We start from the raw sequence: 12077 nt of genomic DNA on the forward strand, positions 1-12077 counted from the left end.
ATTCAGAAAGCGTGTATTTTATACTTTATATAAGCAATCGTCGTGATGTCACAAAATGTAACGATAACAACAGAACTCTGAAAATTATTCAGTCGTTTCGCGTTTGTAACGCTCTATAATGTTCATGCGTTTTAATTATAAAAAGATGAATATAATTGATACTGTGAACATGGTAAATGTTCAGTGTTACTTTGTCCTCGCAAATATCATAACTACAACGAAACTTTGCAAATCTTTAACAATTTTTTTTTTGTCAATTTACGAAAACGTGAAAAGTTCCATTTACAAAGCGTACGTAACCCATGTCATCGAAAATGAAGCAAAATCTGGAATAATTATCCCGATTCTCAAGAAAGGGAAACAAAATAATAAATACAGCAGCTATCGCCATATCACACTACTTCCGGTTTTATACAAACTCTACGAAAAACCTCTCCATTCCTGAAGAAGCAAAGGTGCATATACAATCAGAAAACATTTCCTTACCCCAACATAATGCCTACCAAAAAGAGCTGGATTTGATTACCGTGTAGTTAAACTTACACAAATATATATATTCCAATATGGAATATGACTCATCCTCGCACGTGGCGCTGCTGGACACTTCCGTTGCATTTTACAACGTCCTTCACAACGCGTTTTTTTAAAATAAAAATGCTAGAATTGGGAATAAAAGGACCTACGCTGCGGACGTTTATAAATTGCTATTCGGACATTACAAGCGCAGTGTGCGTTAACGAAATATTATCCATGTTATTTCCGGTTCGACAGACAATGCGTGGTCCTATCAACTTGGTTGAAGCGCCTATTTTTAGACAAGCTTTTGTGTGATCTGGAGTCATCAGGACATGGAACCACCATTTGCCACCTGCAAACCGGAACCCCAACCCTAGCAGACGATCTCACGCTCTTTTCATGCAGTACTCATTCATTGTAGCGCCAGTTAAATATCGTAACGAGATACTAGTATGCGAACACGTGAGGATGTGGACTTAATGTAGACAAATTCATTTATATGGTATATGGACAAAGTAGAGTTTGCCTCAAACTACAGTAAAAAACTTTAATAAAGTACTGCTCCCCACAGAATCAGCAGAACAAATAATAATGGGAATAAAGCTTCACAGATAGCTGAAATACGACATTAATCCGGTGAAAATGGCCGAACTCGTGGAAAAGGTATCAATGCCCACATCAATGTGCGGATCGGAACTCTGGTCAGCATTGACGAGCTACGATGTCCTTACACTAGAAAGGTTTCTGAGATTTACAGCAAAAATGTGTCAAAATCTGCCAACTCGCACAAGAACTGATATGTCATTAAGTCTAATCGGTCGGCTACCAATCATTGCTAAAATCGACTTGAGAAAACTGTTGTTCTTTCATAAACTCTGCAGTATGAAGACTAAATGTCTCACACAAAAGCTATTTGAGTACCAACTAGCGCTATTTAATATCCGAGGAAAAGCATCACAGAGAGGGTTTACAGACATATATTCAGTACTGGAAGAGTATAACCTGTTAAACCATATTACAGTTTATAGTCATTCCAGTATTATCCCTCCTAAACTGACTTCGGAACGTAGAGCAAAAACTGCGATACGCCAATATAACATGGAGCCGTGGACATTGCGCGTCACAGAGGATCCAGAATTTGCGCGACTTATTGTCGTTCATACAGTGGCACAGAGGTGACATTAATTCCTCTTTTTTTAAATTGCACTCCTCTTTTTTCTATCTCGTGGCCTCGACTTAGAAACTCGAGGCCACTACTTACTAACTCGTGGCCACGAGTTAGCTATGTCGTGGCCACGAAATAGAAAACAAGAGGAGTGTAAAACTAAATAAAAGAGGAGTGAAATTTAAAAAAAGAGCGGTGCAGTAAATAAAGGAAGGGTACATTAAACAAAAGAGGAAAAAATGTTAACCCTCGCATTAGGACCGCTCGCATCTGCAGCTTTGACACCTCGCCAAACAATGGAAGCCTCGGCAGTTGTGTTTGTCTTAATAAACACACAGAAACAAACTCCCGGACATAATAACAAAATAATCCTGAACAGCGACATTAATGCCGTCGTCTCTAGTTAAAGACTGCGAGAATATAGACTTACAATCATTCGAGCGTGTGACATATTGCCCAATACTATTCCATATTATATGATGACCTTATTGCTACCAGAGGCCAACACCCTCGACGATGAAATAACCAGGAGTATATGTTATTTCATGCATATGTGTATTTAGTAAAAGTAATTGTCATCTGCTTTGAAACAAACATATGTTTTATTGATCTCTTTATACATAATATTCAGATTACGGTTTATGTAAGTAGTACTCAATACTATGTCTATATATGTGAATGCATATTTGCTTTATACTGTATGTATCTTAAATCGCTGGAAAGTGGAAATAAACAGTATATATCCCCAGCAAAAGCATATGTTTTATTGTATCTTTTTCATTAGTATTACATTATTTAAAACTAAATAAACTATTACAGATTTTTTTATAAATATTTTTTCATAAAGATGTTTGTCAAAAGTACGAAAATATGTTAACATGTCCCTTAATTTACGTGTTTTAAAAGTGACAATGTCCGTGTTTGTCAACATATTCATCGTTAAAATCGATACATATATACAATAAAAAAACAGCAACCGATTTACTTTTCAAGAAAAAGAACTGTACCCAGTATAAGAAATGATACACGGGAATTCTGTTTGCAGCTTATCGTATCATGTGGCGCTTTCCTAAAATATATGGGTCGTGCTCTGTGAAAAGGGGGTTTAATGCATGTGCGTAAAGTGTCGTCCCATATTAGCCTGTGCAGTCCGCTGGGACGCACATGCAATTAAACCCTCTTTTCACAGAGCACGGTCCATAGTCATAGTAGAAATCAGTAAACGTAACCAAGGGAAATGTGGGCGTTTCCGATAAGATAAAAATATAATAAGTCAAAATAAGGTGTCACTAGTTCATATTTAAAGATATTTCGTCAGAATATTTTTAATAAGTAATCATCATTGGAAATTGATACGAATCAACATGATGGCAACGGTGATCGATTCACTAATTTTGAGTGTTTGTCTTGTTGCCGATTAAATTGTTAAAAAATGATTGTTTTTTACATTCTGTTTCGGTCTTCTCTCGTAAAGGACACACTGTTGCAATATAAAAATCAAAGCGCTGAAGGCACTATTCGCTATTGCATAATTTAACACGCAATTCATTTTTCAAAAGCAATCGCAAGTTTGAAATGAACACACGCCATTCAACTTTAAAAAGTGTGTGTCATAGCGCACGGGTCGAGTTTTGTGTGCACCTTTTATCATCCTTATTATTTCATAGAAATAACTAAGACAAAATAAAAACAGCATGCTTTTTTGGAAGTTCTGAAAGCAAAGAAAGTATGATGAAAATGGTAATGAGAACTTAATATAAAGAAAATTTGCAGTCACCATCATATTAAAGGAATATTTTTTCTAATATCAAATGACTATCTCACCAAGAATATAAATTCATAATGAAAGTTCCGTGTACAAAACTTTTGATTTTTGACACCATATACAAATTCAAAATATACAATAATCTTCGTATCTTGTATATGGAGGAATAAAAGTATATAAACATTGCTGTTTATGCTTTACTTGTTACCCGAGCAGTTCACACGGTGTCAACAACGCTAACATAAACATAGGTATAGAGCACTAATGCGCTTTTAGGCGAAGCTGTTTCAGTTTTCATCTTAGTGACTTTAACATAACGCCAACAGACACGCATGAATATTTTCGAATATTTAATAAGCTGATTCGAGATACAACCTCTGAATTTTTGCTACATCACTGCGTATGTGCTCAATTCAAAGGATGTAGCACTGTTCAGTGTAAGGAATTCCGGACTACTCTCTGTATGCTCAAACGACACAAATTGTGGCCCTGTTACAATTACGCGTTACAATCCATCTCGCAGAATTTCAATTTCGCCTCCAAGATGAGAAAACAATCATTAGCGAAATAGTATAGTGTCACGATAAGAGAAAATCGTTTAATTATCATACCACAATGTTTGCCGTACTTGGTCAGCACGTCTGGAAATCATTCCTTAATGCGTCGATAGGCTGCCATTATTAACAAGTTTGCTATTTTGAATTCAATTTTGTATCAAAAAGCATTGTTTTTAAATGTGGGATTTTCAATTCGCAATGAGATTTGTAATGACCCTCGTCATGCGAAAATGGGTCTTATTCCATATGCGCCCATCATATAAATAGCCCACTCAGCTATCCCTCCTTCTGGTAAGGAGAACATAACATATTGAGTGATTTTAAAGCGAACAGCGTCGCCTATGGCCTGACTGCGCAAGAGCACATGTTGGGTTTAACAAACGCTTGCCGAAACGCATAAGACCCATTTTCGCATGACGGCGCTATTGACGTGTGATTTAAATGTGACTAAAGAAAACTGCGTTTAAATCAAATATAAACATACGATATATTTCGATAATGAAGAAAGATACTCATAACAAGGCATATGAGGACACATATGAAGTGCTCTCCCGTAGTATATTTTTTATTTACTCACACTAATGTGTGGTTTGACAATGCTAACACACATTTCATGCGGTGAATATGCAGCTTACAAGTGAAAAACACAACACAATAGTTTAACTTTTGTTTAATTGTATTCAATTATTTAGAAAAGTAAATTGCTAACTTTATTTCAAAGTCGGCGTATACGCCGACTACATTTTTAAAAGACATGTATTGTTATAAATATATTTAATATAATATATTTAGTTGTTTTCGGTTTTAGCGATTATAAAGCATTTTCGAGGTTGCCTATAGTATGCCTGAGTAATTGATGAACTCATATCCAACTGTCAATGTATTGAGAACTGTGAATATAAACAAGCTAACCCTTCTACTAAGCTTCTACTATTGCGTTGCTAGCACCCGTAAATACAAAAGATCGCCGCTATGTGTTGAGAACCAAGAACGCTTTCCAGAAATACCCGATGTAGTAGCTTCAACGAGGTTATGAAACAGGTCATTCGTATTATTATTATAAATTATTTGTTATATTCGGGTTAAGCGATTATGATTTTTTTTAGTCTATCGTATCGCTGAAGTTATTGTTGAACTTATGTTCAACGTTTAATAAATTGAGAATATAAATAAGCGTCAACTTTTTCCCAAATCTCTCAATTTACGACCTGTACTACGTCATTGAGTTGTATGTGAGAGCGTAACCTATTGCGTTGTTATCGCACGTAAACTTTCCTTTGTTTATCGACAGGCGCATCTATTAATAGCCTCATATCATGAATGCCAAAACACCCGCGAAAAAGAACCACGTGACCAAATAGGACGCTAAACGCAAATACCATGCGACTACGACTTTAATTATGTAAGAACGCTCCGCAATTCCTCTGAAGCCGGGGCCTTGTGATTGCTTTTACGTAAAGAATTGACCTCTAACTGAAGTAAGCAAAGGAAACGCAGCACCTAATTGACCCATTCCTTCTATGTGCGAAGGCAGATTGAATTTTACTAATGTACGGTTTGCCTATTATAACACACATTATAATGCGGTAAATATGCGACTAAAAGTAACAAGAAATATCTTTAAAAAAGATATACGGCGTTGATTGTGGTCGATGTTTATGAACGATCAAAAGTTATCTCTATGAGATAAAAAGTAGCGGATGCCTTTTTTTCTGCGCAGTTCTTAGCTACATCATAAGCAAATCAATTACGGGGTGTTGCGCCAGATTTCGTGGCTTATTTTGCTTTATGTGATATTATTACTCAGATATCTATATTTACAGAATAGAAAAACACAAGAAACATGAAAATAAACGAGTGCATATAGGTCAGCCGGCAATACTCGAATCTTATTTTATTGCATAATTATAGTATAGTGAATTATTGTGCTCATGCTTAATAAACTGGTCTAAATGGATAAATATTTCTAATTTATTTTATCAAAATTGGTCCTTATCATGTAAATGTTGAAACCATATTAAAAATCGATGATTGACATACCACAATAATATCGCCGAATATCTTTATTTAGTATCTTTCTGATCAAAACAGACTTCAAGTGCACAAAGTTTACGAGACGGCGTTTATATAAAGATTTCTGCAACTGACCGCAAACTGACCTTGATACCTTGCGGATTGAATGCAATGCATTACAGTCACTGCGTTATTGTCAGTAAGACCGGTGTAACACAATGATCGCAACCCCTTCTGCGAACTCCGGTGATGAACTGTATATAAACTCCGACTTTCACAAATGGCCGCGAATTGACCCGAAACCTCGCGGGTTGAAATGCAATGCAAGTAAGTACTAAATATGACAACATAGCCTTTAGTATAAACGCTTTTGCGCTGGTAATTCTCTGAAAATAAAAGGTGAACGCACAAACTGTATTTATGTGGAAAATTGATTGTAAAACTGTTCTATCTATTGAGCCTTTTCATTAGAGATAAAATTGTTTCATGCAGTAAAACAGTGTTACAAAGACGCGGATATGTTTCCAATGTTCTGGTGTTATACTCAAATCAGCCAATGGAATAAATGAAGTGTATTCATTCGTACCTAGCCGCGGGAAATTTTATTTGAGTATTATTGGACACAAAGGTCAAGTCAGGGTGAAAAGCTGGCTTAATACAGCTTACGCCGAAAAAACACTATAATTAAACTTTTGTTTTTAATTAAGTTATTTAGAAACCAAAATTCCAAACCTTATTTCAAAACAGCAAGACTACATTTTTTAGAGAATATTCTTGTTATATTTAAATGTTTTTTAACAGTTTCAGCGATAATGAATCATTTTTATGTTGTCTATCGTATCCCGGTAATAATTGTTGAACTCGTGGTCAACGTGTTATTAATTGAGACCTGTGAATATAAACAAGCGTAACCTTATACTAGTGCGTAATTCTCACCCGGACTCCCCTTTGTTTATCGCCAGCCTCAGATTTATGAATGAGATGAGCGAAATACTACGTCACGCAGACGCAGCAGAAAGTGGACTATTTTAATCATTCATAAACAATCTCCTCCGCGACACGTGCAATACGATCATTGTTTTTATTATTCTTTTCTATAAAACACCATTCGAAACTATTGCATTTAACACGATATTAATATAATGTTTCCATTTGTGAATAAACATAATTGGAGAACTCAAACCTCTTGCATAAATTATACAACTCTTTCTTCGCGCGTAGTGAAAGCGGGAATTGGGCTAATCATACCCAGGCCGTATCGACCTGAATTTTACTAACTCGTCTTTCGCATGAGACGTTAAACCGAGGTGCAGTGTACTAGGTGCTATACACCGGGCACTAAAAGACCCAGGGTCACCTCTGGAACGGGGTGTCTCCTGTATCTTGCACTATCCCCCGTAACCAACTAACAAGTCTTTCTAGGGGCGATGGCCATATGGGAGACAATCCCGGTGCACTCGATAAAAACAAAAACAACAACAACTGAATTTTACATCAAGCACATTAGACGGTCGCTAAAGCGACCATCTAAAAATGAATCTGAATAGCCCCTGTATACCATTTTGGATAAAAATAAGACTGTTTTAACGATAATTTTGTATTAAATTAGCTATACATAACGATGCCATTGAAATCGAAATCACGTGTCTTGCCGTTGCGTTCACAAATCAAGAAAGTCGTAAAGCTGCGGGTTGTGAAATCGACACTCTGTGGCTTAGCATTTAATGCTTTGCATTGACCTTTAAAATGTATCGACAAAAGTTGTATTCATGTGTGTGTGCTTATTATGTATTTGATTGTGATTTATATTACATTCATAGTTACACATGTGTGGCTAGATAATTAAATGCTTTCCCTTCTATCATAGAAACTATACTATTTCGGTAGTTTTGTCTCACATCATCATCATCATCAATCCCTGGTTTGGATTGGTAATTTTGTCGTTTTATACCATTTAATACTTGTATTGATTGTTAAATTTTGTGACTCGCTTTATAAGCTATTCGTTAGAGTGTTCATGCCTGATTAAAATTGAAAGTAAAAAGTTGTGTCAGAAGTGGGATTTGAACCCACGCCCACATACGTGGACCAGAACACTCTTTATAAAGGAAGACAACCTTGAGTCTGGCGCCTTAGACCACTCGGCCATCCTGACAACTACTAAGTCACGTTGTACAGATTAAATATAACCACTATCAATACATTGATGTAACGCATATATCATGTACATTGAACAGACGAACATTTACAACATTCCATTTCAAAATTACGATAATTATATTATAAGTGTAAACGTATTCGTTTGTAAGAATTTACTCGTTTAGATTAGGCTAATATTATTCGGATAGATAATCATGATTGCATTGCGATGGAACAAACAATAAGCGTATTAGCTATTTCTTATTAAAAATATCATGATTGCATTGCGATTGAACAAACAATAAGCGAATTAGCTATTTCTTTATTAAAAATGAGTTAAAAAAAGTTTTTTTAGATGAAGATTGAAACCCACGCCAACATACGGAGACCAGAAAACTCAATATATAAAAGAAGATCTATACGAAATAATGATAAATCTATCTCATTAGGTAGCTCTATATTTTAATCAAAGCGCTGAAAGCACCTATGGCAAGTTGTTCGCTATTGCATAACCTTCGGCGCAACTAATTTTCAAAATTAAGTTATTGCTTTGTAAAATCGTAAAACAACCCCCACCCCCGGAAACCCGATCTGATGTGAAAAGTTCGACCTGCTTGGAAAAGTTTCCTATAAATTTGGCTGAATATCGGTAGGGTAAGTAAATCCAGGTCTATATAATTGTTTCTATAATGATAATGCAAAGGAGGTATTATCATGTATGTTAAAAAATTCAGGTTATTATTATGCAGGATTTATTGACATATGGCTATTTGAAGTCGACGATGCAGGGATTTGTCCCCTATTTAGCACTTTATTTACAAATTTATTTAAAGGTATGCCAGTGAAAAAGTATTTGCACCGAAAATTATATATCAACCAATGTCCTCCGAGTAACAGATCCGCCACGGTTTCTTAAAAAAAATCGTATTGACGGAGAAATTCGACTTTACATTGAACATGTTGATGCAAAATGATATGACCCGGTGCAGTGCCAAAGATGTCAAGATATGACAGGAGTACAGTTCATTTATAAACTTAAAAGCTTACTAATACAGCTGATTTATGCCCACGCGGATGCATTTTAGATCATTTTCATTGAACGTTGGGGTTTCATAATTATATCCGTTCTGAAGTGTAGTTAATTGCCAGCTTATTTGTATCTTTTTTATTGTTTGAAAATCATTGCAAATGGAAGCAATTGATTTATACAGGTAAAAATCATACGTCAGTTAGGCAATCTAAACCTTGAACTAATGTTAACGTTTTGTAAATTGACAAGTTTGAAGTAGAACAAACTGTACACAATACCGTTATATTATTATCACCCGTTCGATTGCTGACGAGTCGGGGAAATTTTTGTAAATTCAACCAACAACTATTCCCCCCAAAGATGTAAAACTAAATTCTGTTATTCAAACCACGAAAGCTAAACACGGAAACCAGCCAATGTTAGCATCATTTTCTACGATTACTCTTACATAATACAAGCGCATTCTGTGCGAGATTACGCAACAGACAAGATCGCGTATTGGACTTTCGACATAGCACTATACCTGTTGATCAACAGTAGTTTTACCCCCCCCCCCCCCCCTCCCCCCGATCTATTAATAGCCTCGAATTCTGAATTACCTGCAACTAGCGAAAATATGTGAAAATATGTGATTATGACGAAGCAATAAGTGGACTATTTTAATCATAAATAAAATTTAATATACGGTACTCTTCCGCGACCCGTGTAATTCACAAATTGTTGATAGAGAACACGATATTAACCTAGCTTATTTGTTCGCAAGCGAACAAGTAAAAACTGCGGTCATTAACCTTATCAAACATGCTGAGTTTGTTAATATTTTTCGGCATAGCTGTATTAAGCCAGCTTTTCACCTTACCTGACCTTTGTAAGTGCCCAATAAAATTCAGATAAAATTTCCCGCGGCTAGGTACGAATGAATACAGTTCATTTATTCCATTGGCTGATTTGAGTATACCACCAGAACATTGGAAACATATCCGCGTCTTTGTAACACTGTTTACTGCATGAAACAATTTTATCTCTAATAAAAAGGCTTAATAGATAGAACAGTTTTACACTCAATTCTCGACATCAATACAGTTTGTGCGTGCACCTTTTATTTTCAGAGGATTGCCAGGGCAAAAGCGTTTATACTTAAATGCTATATTCTCATATAAAGTACTTACTTCCATATTCCTGTCAACATGTTAACATGTAAAAGTATAAAGAGCAGTGGAAGCGAGGCCTCACTTTAATGCATTGCATTTCAACCCGCGAGGTATCGGGTCAATTCGCGACCAGTGTGTGAATGTCAGAGTTTATAAACAGGTCATCAACGGAGTTCGCGGCCAGTAAAATAATCGTTATATAATACAGACGCTATCCGTGAACTAGGTAACCTGGAATTTTCTTTAGACCAGAAATATGTTAAATGAAGATATTCAGCAATGTAATTATGGTATGTCAATAATAGATTCTTAATGTGTTTTCAACAATACAATGATAATTTTTTTTTTTATTAATTTAACAATAATTATTCCACCATATTGACTAATGTATAAAGCATGAGCGCGATGATTCTCGATACTGTTAATAATCGAATCGAATCAAATAGCAATGCCCGACAAACCACTAAAACAGGTTTGTTCGAAGAACGCGCCTATAAATACGGATACTTCGCGTGTGACCGGTTGACTCATGTTTTAATTTCACTTCCATTCTTCTTTCGGTAACATCCCGTACTGCGTGTGATGCAGCTAAGAACTGCAAAGAAAAAGACATTCGCTATCCTTGATCTCATTCATTGAACTATCAACGCCGTCTATCTTTTTTAAAGATATTTCTTGTTTAACATAACTGATTAAGGTTTCAGAAGAAATGCTGTCCATAGACATAAATGCCTATTTGTAAAACATTATTTTAGCATTAATTATGATTGTTTAATGTATCAAAAACATTCAATTTAATTTGTTATAGATTACTAGCAGTTCAAATCGTTAAGAATGTCAATCACATCATATACTATAGTTAGACTCCAGGTTAGAAATTAACGTAAAAAAGTGTATTAGATTACTAATTAAGATTAAATGTAATAGCTTTTGTTAACATGCTCATAATTTACGTTATAATGATTATTACCCTATCCTGCTTAACGATTCGTGTGTAACAGGTCAAAATCATGTCCACTTTGACTACAAAACGGCCCACAGTTGATTTCGAATTGCGAAAAACCTTGTTCAAGCCGATCATTTACACATCTTGATGTAAGCGAAAGAAATCCTGCGCAGTTTCATCAACCATTTACATCATCAATATGTTGTCTTTGTAAATCTCAAAATGTCCATACAATACCATGGAAAGGACGGTGCAATCGCTTCAATTGTTTCTCTGCTTGTATTCTACGATAATTCTTCGGTCTATAAATTACCGTGTTGAGAAGTGGGTCTCACGCGCACACAAAAACACTTTAAACATTAAAGGGGCCTTTCCACAGATGCTCGTATGTGTTGAAGATTGTCATTAAATGCTTTATATTGATAAATGTAAACATTGGATCTAAAAAGCTCCAGAAAAACAACAACAAGAATACAATTAATGAAAGAAAAAAGGATCCCTCAACTGGGCTCGAATCACTGACCCATGAAGTAAGTCTATCGCTTAGACCACTCGGCCATCCGTGCTCATACAATGAGTGATTAATTTAATACTTTATATGCAATCCTCGAAGTATCACAAAATATAACAACAGAACTCTCCAAATTATTCAATCGTTTCGCGTTGCAACGCTTTATAATTTTCAGGTTTTTAAATCGTCAAAAAATGCATATTACGGATACCGGTATTTTAAAGCATGGTAAATGTTCAGTGTTACTGTTTCCTCACAAATATCATAAACACAAGGAACATTTG

General features: G+C 35.5%; 1 non-coding gene across 1 annotated transcript; it reads right to left on the minus strand.

Annotated features, from left to right (window-relative positions):
• Positions 1 to 8064: 8064 nt before the first annotated feature.
• Trnal-caa (transfer RNA leucine (anticodon CAA)) lies at positions 8065 to 8171 on the minus strand. Its single transcript has 2 exons — positions 8134 to 8171; positions 8065 to 8110 (listed from the first exon to the last, which is right to left on the minus strand). It is a non-coding gene; the product is annotated as a tRNA-Leu (tRNA).
• Between the last annotated feature and the right edge of the window lie 3906 nt (positions 8172 to 12077).

The sequence above is a fragment of the Dreissena polymorpha genome, chromosome 2 (assembly GCF_020536995.1).
Source record: "Dreissena polymorpha isolate Duluth1 chromosome 2, UMN_Dpol_1.0, whole genome shotgun sequence".
NCBI lineage: Eukaryota > Metazoa > Mollusca > Bivalvia > Myida > Dreissenidae > Dreissena > Dreissena polymorpha.